The sequence below is a fragment of the Phoca vitulina genome, unplaced genomic scaffold (genome assembly GCF_004348235.1).
Source record: "Phoca vitulina isolate PV1807 unplaced genomic scaffold, GSC_HSeal_1.0 scaffold21, whole genome shotgun sequence".
Classification (NCBI taxonomy): domain Eukaryota; kingdom Metazoa; phylum Chordata; class Mammalia; order Carnivora; family Phocidae; genus Phoca; species Phoca vitulina.
The window spans coordinates 19,169,527-19,187,118 of record NW_022589724.1 but is presented as its reverse complement, the minus strand read 5'-3'; the positions used below and the strand labels follow the sequence as shown (position 1 = coordinate 19,187,118).

The following is a 17,592-nucleotide window of genomic DNA, read 5'->3' as shown; positions in this document are numbered from 1 at the left end:
TTTATTTAAACATGTTTGACTGGTCTAATCATGGGTTGATGTGCTTCCCCGGCTCTTGGTGCATCTTCGGCAGCGAGCCGGGAGAGGAGGGATGGGGCTTATGGGAGACGTTTAATGCTCATGTCAATTCCATTTCTACTTTGTCCAAGTTGAAGCAATTTCACCCGGAAAACCCAACATTGTGATGGCTGCTCAGGAAATTATCACAAAGGAGTCAAAGACATTTATTTGAAGGTATTCGTCACCATGTTATTTATAAGAGTGCGATTATTAGAGATATACTTCCTGTATTACGTAGAGAACATGTTTCAGTAAGTTCCAGTAGAATGATAATTTTATGCAGTGATTGAAATTTTGGTCCTGAATATGACATCAGATTTTCGGGAAACTCTATGGCTAAGGGGCTACAAATACCTAAATTTCACAAAGGTTTAAAGGGGAATGTGGACAAATGAGCGTGGTTGATTTATTATGGGTAATGGGATATTGAGATTATGGATGATTTTTTTTTCTGTCAGTTTCTGTTATTTCAGTTGCAATATTGTTTATATGGTACACAAGACATGAGAAATCATGTACTATACATAGTGGAATAAGTATTGACTTCGGAATTGGACAAATCTATATTCAGACTCAGATTTTGTTACTTCTTTATGTAGGATTTTGGGGGAAATCTTTTATCCTTACAGAGCTTCATGTGTGGAAAGTGAATTCTTCTTTTCTTCTCAAATCAAATCAAATCAATGAAGCTGCTATTTCTTGTAAAAAAAGCTAGTATTATAATAAGCCACAGACTTTGACCTTGCTCATTCCTGACGATCTATATTTTATAAAGCTACCCTGTTCTTGAATTTGTAGGAAACATGACAGCATCATAGTTCAGGTTTGAGTCTCAGCTCCACCAAGTCCTAGCTCTGTGATCTTGGGCAAGGGGCACCTGTTAGGGTTTGACCTGGTTAGTAAGCAACATTCCTCTTTTTCTTGCCTGAGTTCAGAACCAAGTGAGAAAGAGACACTTGAGTCAGAAAGATTGAGATCAGGATAGTACCTTTCCTCCTTTAAAGCTGTTTGGGGGATGTGACAGGGATGCATTAGCAGCCATCAGCTTCCTAATCCAGATGTTCCCCTTCAGCCACAGCACTCCTGCCTCAGGGGAGAGCAGGCTCTCCCAAGCTCACAGGAAGGGACAGCAGAAAGCAGCCTCCCTGTAGGTGGCAGATACCAAGAGAAACAAGACTTGAAGATCTACTCCCATCTTCCAAATATATTCTTAAAAATTCAATGGAGTTGTGCAAGTTGTTTTTTACACAGTACCTGGCATATAATTAGTACTCAGTAAATAGGTTCTGCTCTGTCTCTCCACCACCTTCCCCAGGTAAACCCCCACCACCACCACCCCCGGATATCTGTGGATGACCTGCCAGACCAGTGCGGCCACATGAAGAGAGGTATGGCATGGGGTCAAGAACATGGCTTGTGAAACCAGATGGTCTAGATACGAACCCTGGCCTCACCTCACCAGCACCTGGTTGCATGACCCTGGACAGTTTACTTAACCTCTGTGTCTCAGTCTCTCTCTCTGTAAAGTGGGCCTGGGGCAGTAACTTCTCTCTGAGCCCTTATGAAGATTAAACAAACAAATAGTTGTAAAGCACTTAGAGCAATCACTGACACATAGTAAAAGTGTTTGCTAGATATAAATAAGTAACAAAGACCTAGACATTTACTATAGGTCCACCCCATTCCACAGGATCAGTGAATTTAGGGTATAATGACATGCCGAACCATCCGCATTAATAGTATAGTAGAGGGATTTCTCATCCCTCTGAAATCTTTTTTACATTTCTCACCCCACCCCCATCCTTTTACTTTTTGGTTAGAAAAAAAAATAACTCTGCAACTGGCAATGGGAACGATTCTGCATTAAACTGCCTTCCGTGGTGTGTGCAGAGTTGGAGATCTTGGATCCACAGCCTTCTTTTTCCCTCCTACCACCTAAATTTCTTGGTTAAATTCCCAGCAAGATGAGGATTATTTATAATTTGGCCCTAACTGCAGCCCGGCAGGAGAACATGTTAATGAGTTCATTAATTAATTAGCTTGCATTTGCATAGCGCTTTAGCATTTGCAAATCTCTTTCGGATTCATTATTTCAGTTTATGATCACAATCCCCCAGTGAGAGACAAGGCAGGGGTTATCTAGACTTTCAGATGAGGAAGCTAAAGCTCAGTGAGGTTACCTGGTCAGCCCCAGACAACTAGTTCAATGGCGGAGCTGGGATCATTCATTTTCAGTAGGGACTATGGGGTCTTACCGACCGTCATTTAAATCCGAGCTCCTATCTGTGTTACCTGTGTGATCCTAATCAAGTTACTCAGCCTCTATGGTCATTAGTTTCCTCATCTGTAACATGAAGTTAAAAATAGTATGAACTTCATTAGTACTAATATGAGTATTAACCAAGATAATACACAGAAAGCATACGCTGTAACTGCTTGGTCAGTGGTAAGGTCATTATTATAAAAAATAAAATAAGCTTCCACTAAGTATAACACGGTGTGGGCTATGGAAGCATCACATGCAAAGTGCATCGAGAGAAGCGAGCAGGAGTAAATTGGATCCACCTGATGCGGTGGGGAGTTGGGGAAATCTCTGAGGCATGGGGGTTGAACCTTGACAGCTGAAAATAAATTTTTCCAAGCAGAGAAAAATGAAGGAAAATTCCAGGGAGCAACACTGATGGACCTGAATCACAGTGGGGTGAACCTGTTTGCTGTCTCTTGGTTACGTGTTGACAGAGGATACCTAGTGGTGAAGGTGAGGTTGGGTGTGTAGATACGGATATATACAAAATAGCTAGGGGTTGCAGTGATCGTTGGGGTGTGGGCATTGTGACAGCATAATGTGCCTTGTGCTGAAGATAATAATTGGGAGCTGGGCACAGAGAAGGCATGAAGTCCCTAGTGGTGGAGGTACTGCTGGAAGCGTGGGCATAGTGATGGCATAGGGTATCCCTAGTGGTTGAGATGGTGGGGAGAGAGTGGGTGCGGGGATGGGTAGATGATGGGTAATGAGATGAGCCAGAATAGCAAGGATTAAATTATGAAGGTCTTGGAATCCATGAAGAACACTTGTATTTTTATGGAAAATCATATGAATGATGCTTCTCTTTTTCTTTAAGAAGATGAAATGATTTTTATCTGATCCATGTTTCAGAAAGATTACACTGATTGTAAGTGCATGGGATGGATTGAAGATAAATCTTTCTCCCATAGGAGCAATATCCAGGCTTATCCTGGAATGTCTTTTAAAGAAAAACATGTTTGTTTGTTTGTTTTTTCCACTTATACATGTTACTCTGTATTTTCCGAAGATCTGTTTGATTTCTAAGCCTGCAGGGTAAAGTTTGCAAGTGCAGACTTGAAAACACACAGGGTCTTCCCATCACCAAAAGGCTTAAATTTGTAAATTCATAGAAATTAGGTTAGCCTGGGGCCTGTGGGACCTCTCATTCGAAATTTTCCTGGAACAGCTTGGTTAACAATAGTCTTCACACATTTCCTCCAGGCCACTGACTGCACACATGTGAATTGGAAGTTCTGCTACATCTTGGAGTCATCTGGCTCATCAGGTACAAATCACACTCATGGATCATTGGCTGTTAGATGCATGAAAGGCAACAGAGCCCAGACATCCCAACATCTCCTATACTATAGAATAGTACCTGGCCAAAGTAAGTTGGGGGCATGCTCCCAATGAAATCACCAACTCTGTCCCACTCCCAACACACATGCATATGTGCACTTGTGAACATGCATGCATGTGCATGCACACATGCACACATTTTTATATTTTGGACAGTCATGATTCACAATGGAACATTAAAGCCTCTGCCTAAAAAGCAACAAAAACAGCAACAAAACCAGAACTTTAACACTATGTTTCCCAAACTTAACTGACCTTAGAAATAACATCTTTTTTGTTTGTCTGTTTGTTTGTTTAGCAGAATACCTTTTACATCCCACTTTGGGACATTCTGATCAATCTATTCTTCTGGTAATCAGGGTAAGCTCAGTGAGTTTGCTAGGACAACAAAAGTAGTTATTGCTGGAGCTCAGACTTGAATTTAGGTTCAATGCCTGGATATTTTCTCTCTCTCTCTCTTTTGTATAAATATTCCAAGTTCTGAGTCTTCTGGCCCAAGTCTGCATTATAAAGATATATTTGGGAGAGTATTGGGACAACCAGAAGCACAGCTTTGTGTCAGTTATGACTTTATGTGTCACTGGAGAATTTTTCTCTCTCTGAGTAGCTGATCTGCACTGGGACTCTCTTGTTATAAAATGTCTTGAGGAGTGAGGGTTTTATTTCTGTCTCATCTGTTTTTTGCATTTGTAGTTTCTGCTTTGTCCAAACAAGTTACTCTTTCAGAGAATGAACTACTCATCTGATTTTTTGGTTTTTTTGGAGTAATATGTTGTTCAATTGTATTTTAATAAAATCCACAGGAGGAGCTCAAAAAATATTTTAACTTTTACAAAAACAGAGACATAATGGGAAAGTCACCATCTTCTCTAATTCCTAGCACATTGCTAGGACACAACCCGGACACCAGTGTTTCGGTGGAGATAGGCTGGACACTAACTAGTCCCACTTCTTCTTGGACAAAAAGGAAGACTACATTTCCCAACCTTCTTTGAAGTTACTTTAGGATCATGTGATTTGGTTCTGGCTGAATGGATGTGGGGTTGAAGTGATTGTATTCCACTTTCATTCTTGGTTCTAAAATATCCGGGGTGCCTGGGTGGCTCAGTCGGTTAAGCGTCTGCCTTCGGCTCAGGTCATGATCCCAGGGTCCTGGGATCGAGCCCTGCATCGGGCTCCCTGTTTGGCGGGAAGCCTGCTTCTCCCTCTCCCACTCCCCCTGCTTGTGTTCCCTCTCTCACTGTGTCTCTCTCTGTCAAATAAATAAAATCTTTAAAAAATAAAATAAAATAAAATATCCTGCACAATTTTCCATTTTCTCTCTTCCTTTTTCTTGGTGACCATGACATTTCTTGTGTTGAAGATGGGGACACTTCTGGATGGAAATTCCTGAGTCACTACTGGAGGAGAACTATCAAGGAGAACTACCCAACCTGTATGTCTTGGGGTTGAACAAGAAACAGATCCCTGCAGTATAAAACCACAGAGATTCCAGGTCTATCACTTAGTGCAGCCTAGCCTCGCCTGTTCTGACTAACACAAACAGCATGCCATTGACTTTAATTTTCCCTAATGTATCTGAGTATTGCCTACTAGAAGCAAATATTTATTCCTTGAACTCTAAGCACTTCTATAGCATCTCAGAAAGAATCTTGCATCGCTTCTCTCCTTTGAGCCTCCCAACACCCCCTGAAGAAACTTGGCAAAGTGTTCGTCATACCCAATTTATAGGTGTAGTGGACATGGCTTAAAGATTGTCCAAAATAACTCAGGAGGTCAGAGTCTCATCTGAATTCCAAACTCAGGATCTGTGTCTCCAACTCTGGTGCTCCCTCACTATACTCCTGCAAACTGATATGAAGTCTGTAGGATGGCAAAGCCAGCCTGAGACATCCAAAATGGCTAATTTCAAATTATTCGTATTCTCAAAACCAGGAGGAATTTAATTATCAAAACATTAGAGCCAGTGGCATTTCCAAGCTAAGGGAAACAAAATTCTTCCAGCTATTTTCTTGTATTATTGCACTTTTCCTGCTAGCTATACATTATTTTCATATATTTTGGGGGTTACTCTAGAGATTATAGTAAACATTTTTGCCTTACTTAAAGACGAATGTAAATTTGTACTTTTCCATTTCCTGAAAATTCAAGGACCTTAGAATAGTTAATTCCCTTTACTTGCTTCACTCCTATATGCTATTTCATTGTGCAATTCTCTTTTTATAAATATTAAACCTCAATGTGAATCATTATTATTATTGTTATTGCTTTATCCAATCAGTATTTATGTAGACTTACTCCCCCTCTACTTGCATCTGAGTTAGTCAATATACTTTTTATTCAGCCTAAAGTATCTTCTGTAGTATCTCCTGTAGGGAAGATCTACTGTTGATGACTTAAGTTTTGCTTGTTTGTAGTTGTCTTTATTTTGCTTTCATCTTTTTCACTGGATATAGAATTTTAGATGGATAGTTATTTTCTTTCAGTCTTTGAAGATATTGTTCCATTTTCCAGTGCCTCAATTACTTCTGTTCAGCAGTCAGCCATAGTTCTTATCGATGCTCCTTTGAAGATAATCTGCATTCCCCCCTCTGGTTGTTTGTAGGTCTTTCTACTTTTCTTTGAATTTCTTGTCTATATGTGTTTTTTGTGTATGTTTATACTGATGGAGTTTGTAGTGCTTCTGGAATCTGGGGCTTGATGTCATGCATCAGTTTGGGAAAGTGCTTGGTCATTATTTCTTCAAATATTATTTCTGTCTCTTCCATGTCTAGCAATCCAGCTGTGTATACTTGGCCAAACTTTCTCAGGAGATCTCACTGTGTCTTATTTTCTTTCTGTATTTTCTATATTTTTTTGTCTCTTTGTGCCTTAGACTAGATATTTTCTTTTGTCTTATCTTCCAGTTTATTAATCCTCTCTTGAGTTCTATCTAATCTTCTGTTTACCCATATATTGTGTTTGAATTGCAGTGATTGCATTTTTCCACTCTAGAATTTCCATTTGATTCCTTTTTATGGCTTCTCACCCTCTGCTGAAATTATTCATCTTGGCATCATATTTCTTCAACATATTGATCCTCTGGAGAGGATCTACATTTGCTTCTGATAGGCAGATTAAGAACAGACTTTTTAAATCAAATCAGAGATTGAGTAATTTGAAGCTGGGTTTTAGCCTTTTAAAGAGCTTCTTGATTCTTTAAATAGACCTTATTTTTAGAGGAGTTTTAGGTTCATAGCAAAATTGAGAGGAAGGTGCAGAGATTTCCCATATGCCTCCCACTCCTGGCTCACATGCATAGCTTCCCCCCTTCATCAGTCCCCCCACCAGAGTGCTAAGTTTGTTACAATTGATGACCTTATATTGACATAGGATCACTCCCCAAAGATCATAGTCTATATTAGGGTTCATTTTTGATGTACATTTTATAGGTTTAGACAAATGTATAATGATATGTATCCACCATTACAGTTTCATACAAAGTAGTTTTGTTGCCTTTGAGGGCTTCTTCAGTTCTTGCTTTTCCTTACATTTGGGATAGAGTCTTCAAAAATCCCAAGGGAAAGCTCCTCCCTGGCAGACCCTGAGCTCCAATTTTAGTTATTCCAACCCAATACAATGACTCTGTTCAGCTCCTCGGAGCTGCTCAGATACCCATTTAAAATCATCAAATCTCTATAGGAGGAAAGCAGCACCAAATGTTAGGCTCACTCTCTGGACCTTCTTTCTCCCTGAAATTTCAGCCTTTCAAATCTTGGTAGTTCTCAGATATGTTCAAAATGACTATTGTTTTTATAATCGATCAAATTGGTATAATTTTTCAGTTGAGCTTCATAGGATTGTTGATCTGAAACAGAAGCAGAATTCCCTTCCACAGCACTTTCTGGTAAATCTTTAGGTTTCTCTTATTCTTTTTTTCTTCCCAGAATCTCAGGCTGCATTTAAATGTAAATAGGTATCTTCACACAGAATTGGGCAGTTATGGCCCCAGAATAGAATTTCTGAGGATTGGTATAATTAAGGGAATGTATCTGGTCCTTAAAACTATTTAAGAGTATAATGTGGTTCTAAAAAATGGCTCAGATAAAAAAATTTTTAAAAATTAAAAATCGTTAAGATCTGGGAAAGTAAAGTGAACTTGGGAATAGGAGACAGAGAATCATAAGCTCAGTATCGGAGTCTTGTTCTGGTCCCCAGCTGTCAGGTGTTCTTCTATTCTCCACTTAGAAACCACCCCCCTCCTCTGGCAAGGGGAATCGGAGCTGCCTTTTCATTGGATAATGTAGATGGGTTTGTTCATTAGGAAATACGGCATGCTAGAATTTAAAGGGATGAGGATGGAGTAAAGGGAAGGTTAGCTTTGCCTTGATTGGTGCTTTCCAGACAGAAATGAAAGAGTATCAAATAGGCCATTTTAGTGCAAATAAATGGTACCACTTTTATAGCAGTAGTAAATGCTAAGGCAATAAAGCCTAGTCCACAGGGTCTATGAGAACATCAGTTTTGGCTATTTTTTTCACAACTTATATCCAGTACTAGCATAGTGCCTGACACATGGTAGGTGCCCATCAAGTACTTTTTGCAAGGAACAATGCTTGAACCCTAGAACCCTACAATATTTTTTTCCTTTAAACTTAGAACCCTATAATATTTCTTTTCCTTTTTTAAAGCTGGAACTAAGAATTCTCTACGTTATCAGTTTAACCCTCTTTACAAATGAGAAAACTGTGGTTCATATTTTCTGGGTCATTGCTGAAAGCAGATTATAATAGCGAGCAACAGAACCTAAAAAAAAAAAGTTCCTTGTGACTTAGGCTTTGTTACAAAGTTATGAATGTAAAAATAGTTGCACAATACTATGGGCACGTAATACACAGAAATACAAGTATACAGCCATGCAAATAATTTTACCTAAGAAGCTGGATGAAAGACACTTGGGAGTCACCAAAGGAAATTTTGAGTAAATCACCCAGGAGCAGAACATGCTGCATTCTATAGTGTGTCTTCTGGTGTCCAGGAAGGATTACAAGAGCAGACTCTTTCCCATTTCTTTGCATTGGATTTGAGAATGTTGGCCGAAGTGATTTAGTACAGGCAAACCCTGCATTTTCCTACTGGATGGTTGCCTTCTACTGTTTTGATAAAATTTCTCTATCTCTACCTTTTAAGGAAGAATAGTCTGCTATCAATGTTTGGCTACTGTCATTTAAGAGCATGGAAACGTGGGCTTAAAAGAGAACACTATATTTAAGTCAAACGTCAAATCTAATTTTTGAAATGGAAACCCCTACTGCTGTCTGAGGTAATTATCAAAATGTGGATCTGAACAAAGTGATTTTATTTCAGCCAGCGCCCTTTAAGTTTGGAACAGGAAGTGGGTTAAGCCTGACTGTTTCTTTCTCTTTATTAGATTCTCTAAGGAGAAAAAATAAAAGCCCTCATTTTTAATTTGTATCAAATGATACTTTGCTGACATGTTATCTGCTGAAATCAATGCAGCACCCTGGCTAATTTGGAGTGGAGTTGTTTTGCAACAATTTAGAACATAGCTTGGGAATTAGCTATTCAGCAAGCCTACATTAAAATTAATTTGATAAAGTATACATTAACATCCTTGACACTTCTGTGAGCATAGATTTTAATAGATCAGTGTATGGGGGGCTCGACCAATAAAATAAAAGCCTCCTCTATGAGATGGAAAGAGAAATGCACCATCTCGCCCTCCCACACTGCGGGACTAAACCCTTCAGCTATCAGCATAGTACATCAAATTTAAGAGTCTTTAAATATTAAATATCAGTGTGCACCATGGAATGTAATAAACCCACTTTTCAAATAATGTTTCATTCCCCGACATAGAAATGTGTGAGGAGTTTTCTTTTAAATATACTGTGGAAGTTAATTAAGTTCACTCAAGTTTATTGCATGGATTCACTAAGACTACATTGGGATATTTACAACCCACCCAGAATGCAAGTCAGTGAAACTTTTGATATGTTGATAAGTGATAAGGATGTCATTTGAGGTTTATTTTTTAATAATAATTTAATTGTCATTGTAAAATGCCTCATAGTTAGGACAGATTAAATTGCCACCAAAACCATTACTAAAATTCATAACCTCTATAAATGTAAAGTGTTTGCTGCTGTGTCATAAATAACAGCACTTGTTCCAGGAAAATGAGGTGCCTGAAATAAATTAAGAAAACCAAAACACATAAATGCATTAGATTGCAACAATTTCTGGTTGCTGATGGGAATGCAGCTGAGTGGGGAGGTGGATTTTTTTACTGAGTAAAAGTTACTTATGATCTCAAGAAATCTTGGGTGCTGGAGGATTTCTACATTGTTTTTTTTTTTTTTTTTTTTTTCCTTTTACCTTAGTGGTACTTTTGGAGGGTGCTGCCTTTCCTGACTGAGAAGGAGCAAGAGAATCTGGGAACTTTCGAAGAAATTATATCATGAGCAAGGTGACCTTATCCAAATTGCATGATCTTCTTGAGTTCGTGTTTCTTATCTGCAAAATGGGATCATGTTTTCCAATTGTTTTGAGAGTAGAGAGCCAAACTGGGTTTTCTCATGGGGTCCTTTCCTGTTTTAACATCCACTAGACTCAGGTGAACAGTTGTCAGCTTCCTTGGGAAGCATTTTCTGATTTCTCAAGTTGGATTGGACCTTCTCTACCTGCCATTCATCTAATGCCATTGATCTTGTGGCTGTTATTACATGCTCAGAGACTGGTTTTGCTCATCAGGGTAGGAGCCATTCAAGGTCAGAGTCTGTGCTGCTCCTATTTGCATCTCCTGTGCCCAGAATAAGACCAGACATATAGTGGATGCATAATAGAGCTTAATGGGATAAATATATCAATATATCATTTGGTATATTTGAAAAAGAATGTTTTCATATGCTTAAGGGGAATGCACAGGTTATATGAAAGAAACTTTCAAGTTTTTTTTATTTCACCTTTTGGTACTTGGCAATTGGGTGCCTGGGGCAAATTTGGCTTGGTGTGGAATGGGTCCCTTTTAGGAATGGATGGGGTGGAAGACTGAAGAAAAGACTGCCTGTTTTATCCACAGAAATAGCATCTGTCTTAAACATATTGAACTAATAAACAATGCAGCTGCTATGGAACTCACACAGAGAAGTAAACATGGAACCATATGTAATTCATGGTCTGCGTTAATGAGAAATTTTTAAAAAATTATAAAAGAAACAGAACGGGTTTCTGATCACTGTAGGCATGGGTCAGTAGATACATTTGGCACTCACCCTGGCTAAGAGACATAGCCTGGGTTGATTTCTGTTCTTGAAAAAACTCCAGGGTTTTACACAGTGGGAAGGAGAACCAATGTTGGGTTGAGAGCTGAAAGGTTTGCATTTTGGTCCTGACTCAGCAGCTTCCTCTCTCCCTGGTTTTGAGTAAATCCTGTTCTCTGTCTTGGCCTCAGTTTCCTCACATGAGAGATGAAGGTCGTGATGATCCATACGTCTCCCTCCATCCCATATAGACCCTGCCTCATGTCTGGATGGCCAGATGGCTCCAGGGATGGAAGTGCTCTCTGGTCAGAGGTGTGGCCAGTTGCAATCCCAGTTCTGGCAACACGGACTATGAGGCCATCAAAATTGGGGGGTGGGGGATGACCCAGCATTTCCACTTCCTCATGGCTCACCTCTCATTGTTCTTTTGAAGTCAGAGCCAACCTAGAGAATGATTATAAACTTGCAAGATACCCAGGATAAAAGGGGACTGAGCAAGAGTGAGGAGGTTTAACTTTCTGGCCCTTCCAGCCAATTACAGCACATACCCTCCAAGTCAGGGTTCCCACTGCGTTTAACAACCCAGCAGGAAACAGCCTTGTAGAGAGTTCACAATTCCTCTCTCCAACATGAAATAAGACCAAAGATTCCTTATTAGTGGGCTGAAAACCTAGGGACAGTAATCAAGAAAAAATAATAAAGTTGTAAAAGTTCTTTCCTGTTTAATAGAATTTTGTGTTAGTATTGTAAATTAATGTAAATGTCACTTTAAAAGAGAATACAGAATAAAATCCTAATAAAGTTGGATAGCACTGCAGGGGTGGTGAGTAAATTGAGAGAATATCTGATTAGATTTCAAAATGCTGCTTTTTAATTCATGGGACTACTCTCTTCCCCGGTTTATTAGATATTCAGGTTCAGAGTGAGTTTCTTGGGCCAAAGTGGGCTGTATCCCACTTCTAACTCCATGTTAACTAGTAGATTACAGGATACTTACTGTTTAGCATTTGTGTAGGTTCTGTTTTTGCAAGTGTTTCCAGTTATCAGTCAATCCCTTTGAGAAAGCCAAGTGGAAGGTTTGGCCAAAAATGAACAATGAAGGGTGCCTGGGTGGCTCAGTCGGTTAAGCGTCTGCCTTCGGCTCAGGTCATGATCTCAGGGTCCTGGGATCGAGTCCTGCATTGGGCTCCTCGCTCAGCAGAGAGTCTGCTTCTCCCTCTCCCTCTGCCCCTCCCCCCTACTCATGCTCTCTCTCTCTCTTCCAAATAAATAAATAAAATCTTAAAAAAAAAAAAAAAAGAACAGTGAAGCCTAGGGAGGTTAAATAAATTGAGATCCCACCAAAAACTGAAAGCTGATCCATTTTCTGGTATGTGTTTAACAGTGCTGGTTCAGTTTCTGGAAGGTAGAGATTGACCCTCAATGATATACCCGATCAGGCATATATCTCCGTGATGGCCATGCAACAAATGCTGATTGAATTAGAGTTTCTGCCAGCGTTAGTTTTAGAAACATCTTTTACCGGGAACAAACTTACTTTATTTATTTATTTAGCTCCACACCCAGTGTGGAGCCCAAGCAGGGCCCGGACTCGACCCTGAGATCAAGACCTGAGCTGAGATCAAGAGTTGGATGCTTGACGGACTGAGCCACCCAGGTGCCCCTTATTGGGAACATTCTAATAGCAGAGAGATTCACACAGATATCTTTTGTTTGAGACATGGCTAATCCTACCCTTACTTATATCTCATTGGAGTCTCCCAACAACCAGAAGCCTTGGGAAGGAGCCTTCTTCGTAGTTACTGGAAACTATGCCTGGCAGCAGAGAGAAAACACTGGAAGTGTAGTTCTGACCTATCCATGCACTTGGGCAAGTCCCTTCTTTGCTCTGATCCTCATTTCCCTTCTCTGGAGGAGTGGATTAGACTTGATCCAATGTGTTCCATCCAACACTAGCTCCATGAGCTACTTCATGATAAGAGGCCTCCATGGCTATGTGTGGATAAAGATGTGAACCATTCCCACCTCTAAGAGATGCACGGCACACCCCAGTATGCTAAAACTATGAAAAGACCTGAAATAAGGAAGTCTGTTGAACTTCAAGCTCTTGCTACCAAAACGATTATGATTTAAGGACTCTGTTTCTGAGAAAAGCCCATTAACATCGTTTAGGTGTTTTGTGAAGCATTCTTGGGCAAATATTGGAGGAGGTGTTCTCAAAGAGCTTCAGACTCCATGATTTATTATTGGTGATTGACCACTTCTCCTTGACAGGTGAGAAAATCGGACACTCAGAACAGATAACCAAATCAAAGTGCCACACGATTGGGTAGTTAAGCCCCTATTTTAGAATCTTAATAGGAGTTCCTTTCTTTGACAGCTTTTATCCTACCAATGATGGGGACTCCCATGGCCTGTCTGGTCCACGTGGCCACATTTACACTTAAAACTGTATTCCAATGTGTAAGAGGCCCAAGTTTTCCTCCCAGAGCTTTCTTTGAGGAAGGCCATCCTGGAAATAGGGTAGGACTAGGGCAAGAATGGTAGCTAGGGTTGGGATAGGAAGCAGCCCTTGTGTGTCCAGAGCAGGCTTTTCTGACTTCCCCCTGTCGAGTTAGGTGGACTTTTGTACACATACTTTTATCACGACCCTTCTGCATTTTCTTTATAAATTATGTGTTTCAAATGTATATGTTCTTCAGACATTTCTCGAAAGAAGACATAGAAATGGCTAACAGACACATGAAAAAATGCTCAACATCACTCATCATCAGGGAATACAAATCAAAACCACAATGAGATGCCACCTCACACCTGTCAGAATGGCTAAGATCAAAAACACCAGAAACAACAAGTGTTGGCGAGGATGTGGAGAAAAAGGAATCCTCCTACACTGTTGGTAGGAATGCAAATTGGTGCAGCCACTCTGGAAAACTGTCTGGAGGTCCCTCAAAAAGTTAAAAATAGAGCTATCCTAGGACCCAACAATTGCACTACAAGGTATTTATCCAAAGAATACAAACATAGTGATTCGAAGGGGCACCTGCACCCCAATGTTTATAGCAACAATGTCCACAATAGCCCAAATATAGAAAGAGCCCAGATGTCCATCGACAGATGAATGGATAAAGAAGAGGTGATACACACACACACACACACACACACACACACACACACACAATGGAATATTACTCAGCCATCAAAAGAGTGAAATCTTGCCATTTGCAATGACATGAATGGAGCTAGAAGTATTATGTGAAATATGTCAGTCAGAGAAAGACAAATACCATATGATTTCACTCATATGTGGGATTTAAGAAACAAAACAGATGAACATAAGAGAAGGGAAAGGAAAATAAAATAAGATGAAAACAGAGGGAGGTAAACCGTAAGAGACTCTTAACTGTAGGAAACAAACTGAGGGTTGTTGAAGGGACGGTGGGTGGGGGGATGGGGTAACTGGGTAATGGGCATTAAGGAGGGCACTTGTTGTGAGGAGTACTGGATGTTATACACGACTGATAAATCACTAAATTCTACCCCTGAAACTAGTAATAAACTATATGTTAACTAAATTGAATTTAAATTTAAAAATGTTTATGTTCTTTAGAAACCCCTTTAGAATTCAGTGCTTCTAGCACAGTGTCTGGCACATAGTTGGTGTTCAGCATCATTTTGAGACTGGATGAGTGAATAAGTAAATGCATGAATATATGAATGCATGAGTGAATGAATGAATGAATGAATGAATGAAATACTGATTGAAACTCTAAACATCTTAAAGCCATATGTCTATTGTCCCTGCTGCGTGGGACAGGATTGAAACAACTTGGCTGGTGAATCTGAGCCTACACTGGCTTCTTTCATCTCAGTTGTCCACCTCTGGATCCCCCAGTCTTCTGTTATTTTTCAGTTTTGTTTTTCACTTTACCCTGGGGCCATATTTTACCTTGGAGATAGTTTCCATTGACATAGTACATTGATCCTAAGGACAGACAAGGTCTTTCTTGTCCGTGTCTCTTTTTTCCTAAGGAAAAATTTGTTTATGTCTTTAAGTAATTGAAGCCATCCCCAAAATATTTCTGGCGGGGTGACATCATGTCAGGAAACACTACCAGGTATGGGAGAAATGGTGATCAGTGAAGTAAGTAGAGGAAAGCAGAAGGTGCTAGAATTCAAACTCAGTCTTGGAGGTCAAGGAAGGATTTATGGAGGAGAGCTCAACTGGGATCCAAAGGATAAATAGGAGTTAGCAAGAAAAAAAAAAAAAAGAAGAAGAAGGTAAGCAGAAGTGTTGCGGACAGAAGGAAGAGCACGTGAAGAAGTCTGCATGTGAGAACAAACAAGCTACATTTGGGGAATGGGAAGGTGTTCTGTTTGGCTGGAGTAGAGCTAGTAAGAGAGCTGGGGAGGAGGGGTCTAGAGCTGTAAGCCTGAGCAGATACCAGAGTGAAATGCATGCCAGGCCTGTGGGTATGTCTGTGGGCAATAAGGACCCTGGAGAGTTCCAAGCAGGTACGCGATGAGAACAGACTGATGCTTTAGAAGCTTGGCCAGATCGGCAGTCTGGCTGCAGAGGGAAGAATAGGTGGAGGCAAGACAATACTCAAGGAGCCTAATTAGGAGCTTGCTACAGTCATTGAAGAAATTATTGTGTCATGGGCTGGGGAGGGGCAGTGACAGTGGGAATAAAAAAACTGTTTGGCTTTGCAATTTTTTAGGAAGTTGAATCAATTTAATGATTAATTAAATGTGAGAGATGAACAAGAAAGATGAATTAAATATGAGTCCCAGTTTTGTGGACTGACAACCGGGTGGGAATTGATAGATACTACTCATTGATAATGGGAAAACAAGACAAGGAGGAGGTTTTTACTGTTGGGGATTTCATGAGCCAGGATCTAAGTCATATATTTTCTTCCTCTTCAAATCCATTGTCAGGGACTATAACTACTTATTTGTTTACTGAATTTACCAGTCAGTATACATAGCACAATATATAAAAAGGAATTTGGATTCTATAGGTACAAAAGAGCCCATTTAAACAACTGTATATCTATCTACAAATATGTTGGTGGGGGGCCACCCAATTCAAGCAAAGGATTAGCAATATTTTGAAATAACTAATGGTTCATCAAGTTTTATAAGTGAGGCCACTTGCACCTTTGGGCAGTAGAATAAATGAAATAATAAAAATACTTTAGAAAGTACTTGTAAGCTATTTGTATTTTATGTATTTTTGATGAGTTGGAAAAACAGCGGAATCGCTTCTGCTTCAATATGTTACCTCATAACTAAAGAACTGGTTTCAGGGAGGGACTGGGTTATTTGAAATGTATCTAAATGAGTGTGACCAGAAGATTAAAAATACCTAGGGTAAGTGATACAAGGCACTACTGCAGGAATATGGAATATTTTCTTCTGGAAAAGAGAAGGTAGCATTAAGTGTTCATAAACATACACTTGGCTCTTGGAGGCATATGAGTTGGACATGGAAGGGCTCTTGCCTCAGACATTCAATAATCATGTGACCTTGGCAGGTCCTTCAACTACCTTGAGGCCAGTTTCTTCATCTATAAAATGGAGATATTAATTACTTCTCCTGCAAAGCCCAATTGGATAATAAAGAGAATGTGACCACTTGTCAACTCCTATAATTTTCTTTTTCTACCTCTCTAATCTAATTCATATCACTCATCTTCTTTCTGACCTCATTGCAAGCATCCTTATGACAATGGTTCAATCTATGGTTCAATCCTACCCTAACTGAACTCTTGGACTCTTGTCTTATTCTCTCCAGCCACCAACTATGCTGTTCATGGAATAATCTTTCTAAATTCCAGATATAATCATGTTTTCCATCCTCCAAAAGCTTTCCATTAGCTATATAATGAAGCCCAAACTCCTTAGTATATGTTCCAAGTCCCTAAATTATCTGACCCCTCAACTCAATACTCAAACCGCCAACTTGGGCTTCTGCCATATTAAATTATTTGTGATTCCCCGAATTGACTAGTATATTTCAGACCACTAAGCTTTTGCTCAAGTTTCTCCCTTTCCTTGGCATCTCCTTATCCCTTCCCCATTCCACACCCACACTAACATCAAAATCTACTGTGACAGAGAAAGTATGAGTGTTCACCATACCTTTGATGTAGAGATCCAGTAGAGGACTCCATGATGATAGAAGATGGGGGAGTCATTCGATGCAAGAAGCTTGGGTATGTGATGATTACATGGAGCCCAGACCCTGGCTAGTCATCAATTAACTTGAAGAGGAGTAAGCAGTAAACCTTTATTATCTTAAACCAAAGATATTGGAAGGTTATTTGTACAGCTTTTAGCCTGCCTTAAATAATGATACCTACTTGGCTTTCAAGACCTCTTTCAAGGTCACTGTTTGGGCACAAATCCGTGATCTAACACTTTCCCCTTCTGAGGCAAGTCACTGAGCCCCTCTACATCTGGCTTTGCCATTTGCCAATCGGGAATATAATATCCTTTAGTTTATGGTGCTGACTAGGGATTAAATAAGATAGCCCATGCAAAATATCTGGACCAGAGTGAATACAGAATAAATGCCGGCTTTTGTTATTATCTCCAATATCATTCCAACCCTGAGAC

At 39.8% G+C, this 17,592-nt stretch overlaps 1 long non-coding RNA gene across 1 annotated transcript in view; it reads left to right on the top strand.

The window, feature by feature from the left end:
• LOC116641396 overlaps positions 1–17,592 on the top strand; it is a 49,147-nt gene that overhangs the window by 6,943 nt on the left and 24,612 nt on the right. The window contains exons 2-5 of the long non-coding RNA XR_004301163.1: positions 150–234; positions 1,376–1,448; positions 8,876–9,008; positions 10,090–10,175. This is a non-coding gene — a long non-coding RNA (uncharacterized LOC116641396). The remainder of the gene's footprint in view (positions 1–149; positions 235–1,375; positions 1,449–8,875; positions 9,009–10,089; positions 10,176–17,592) is intronic.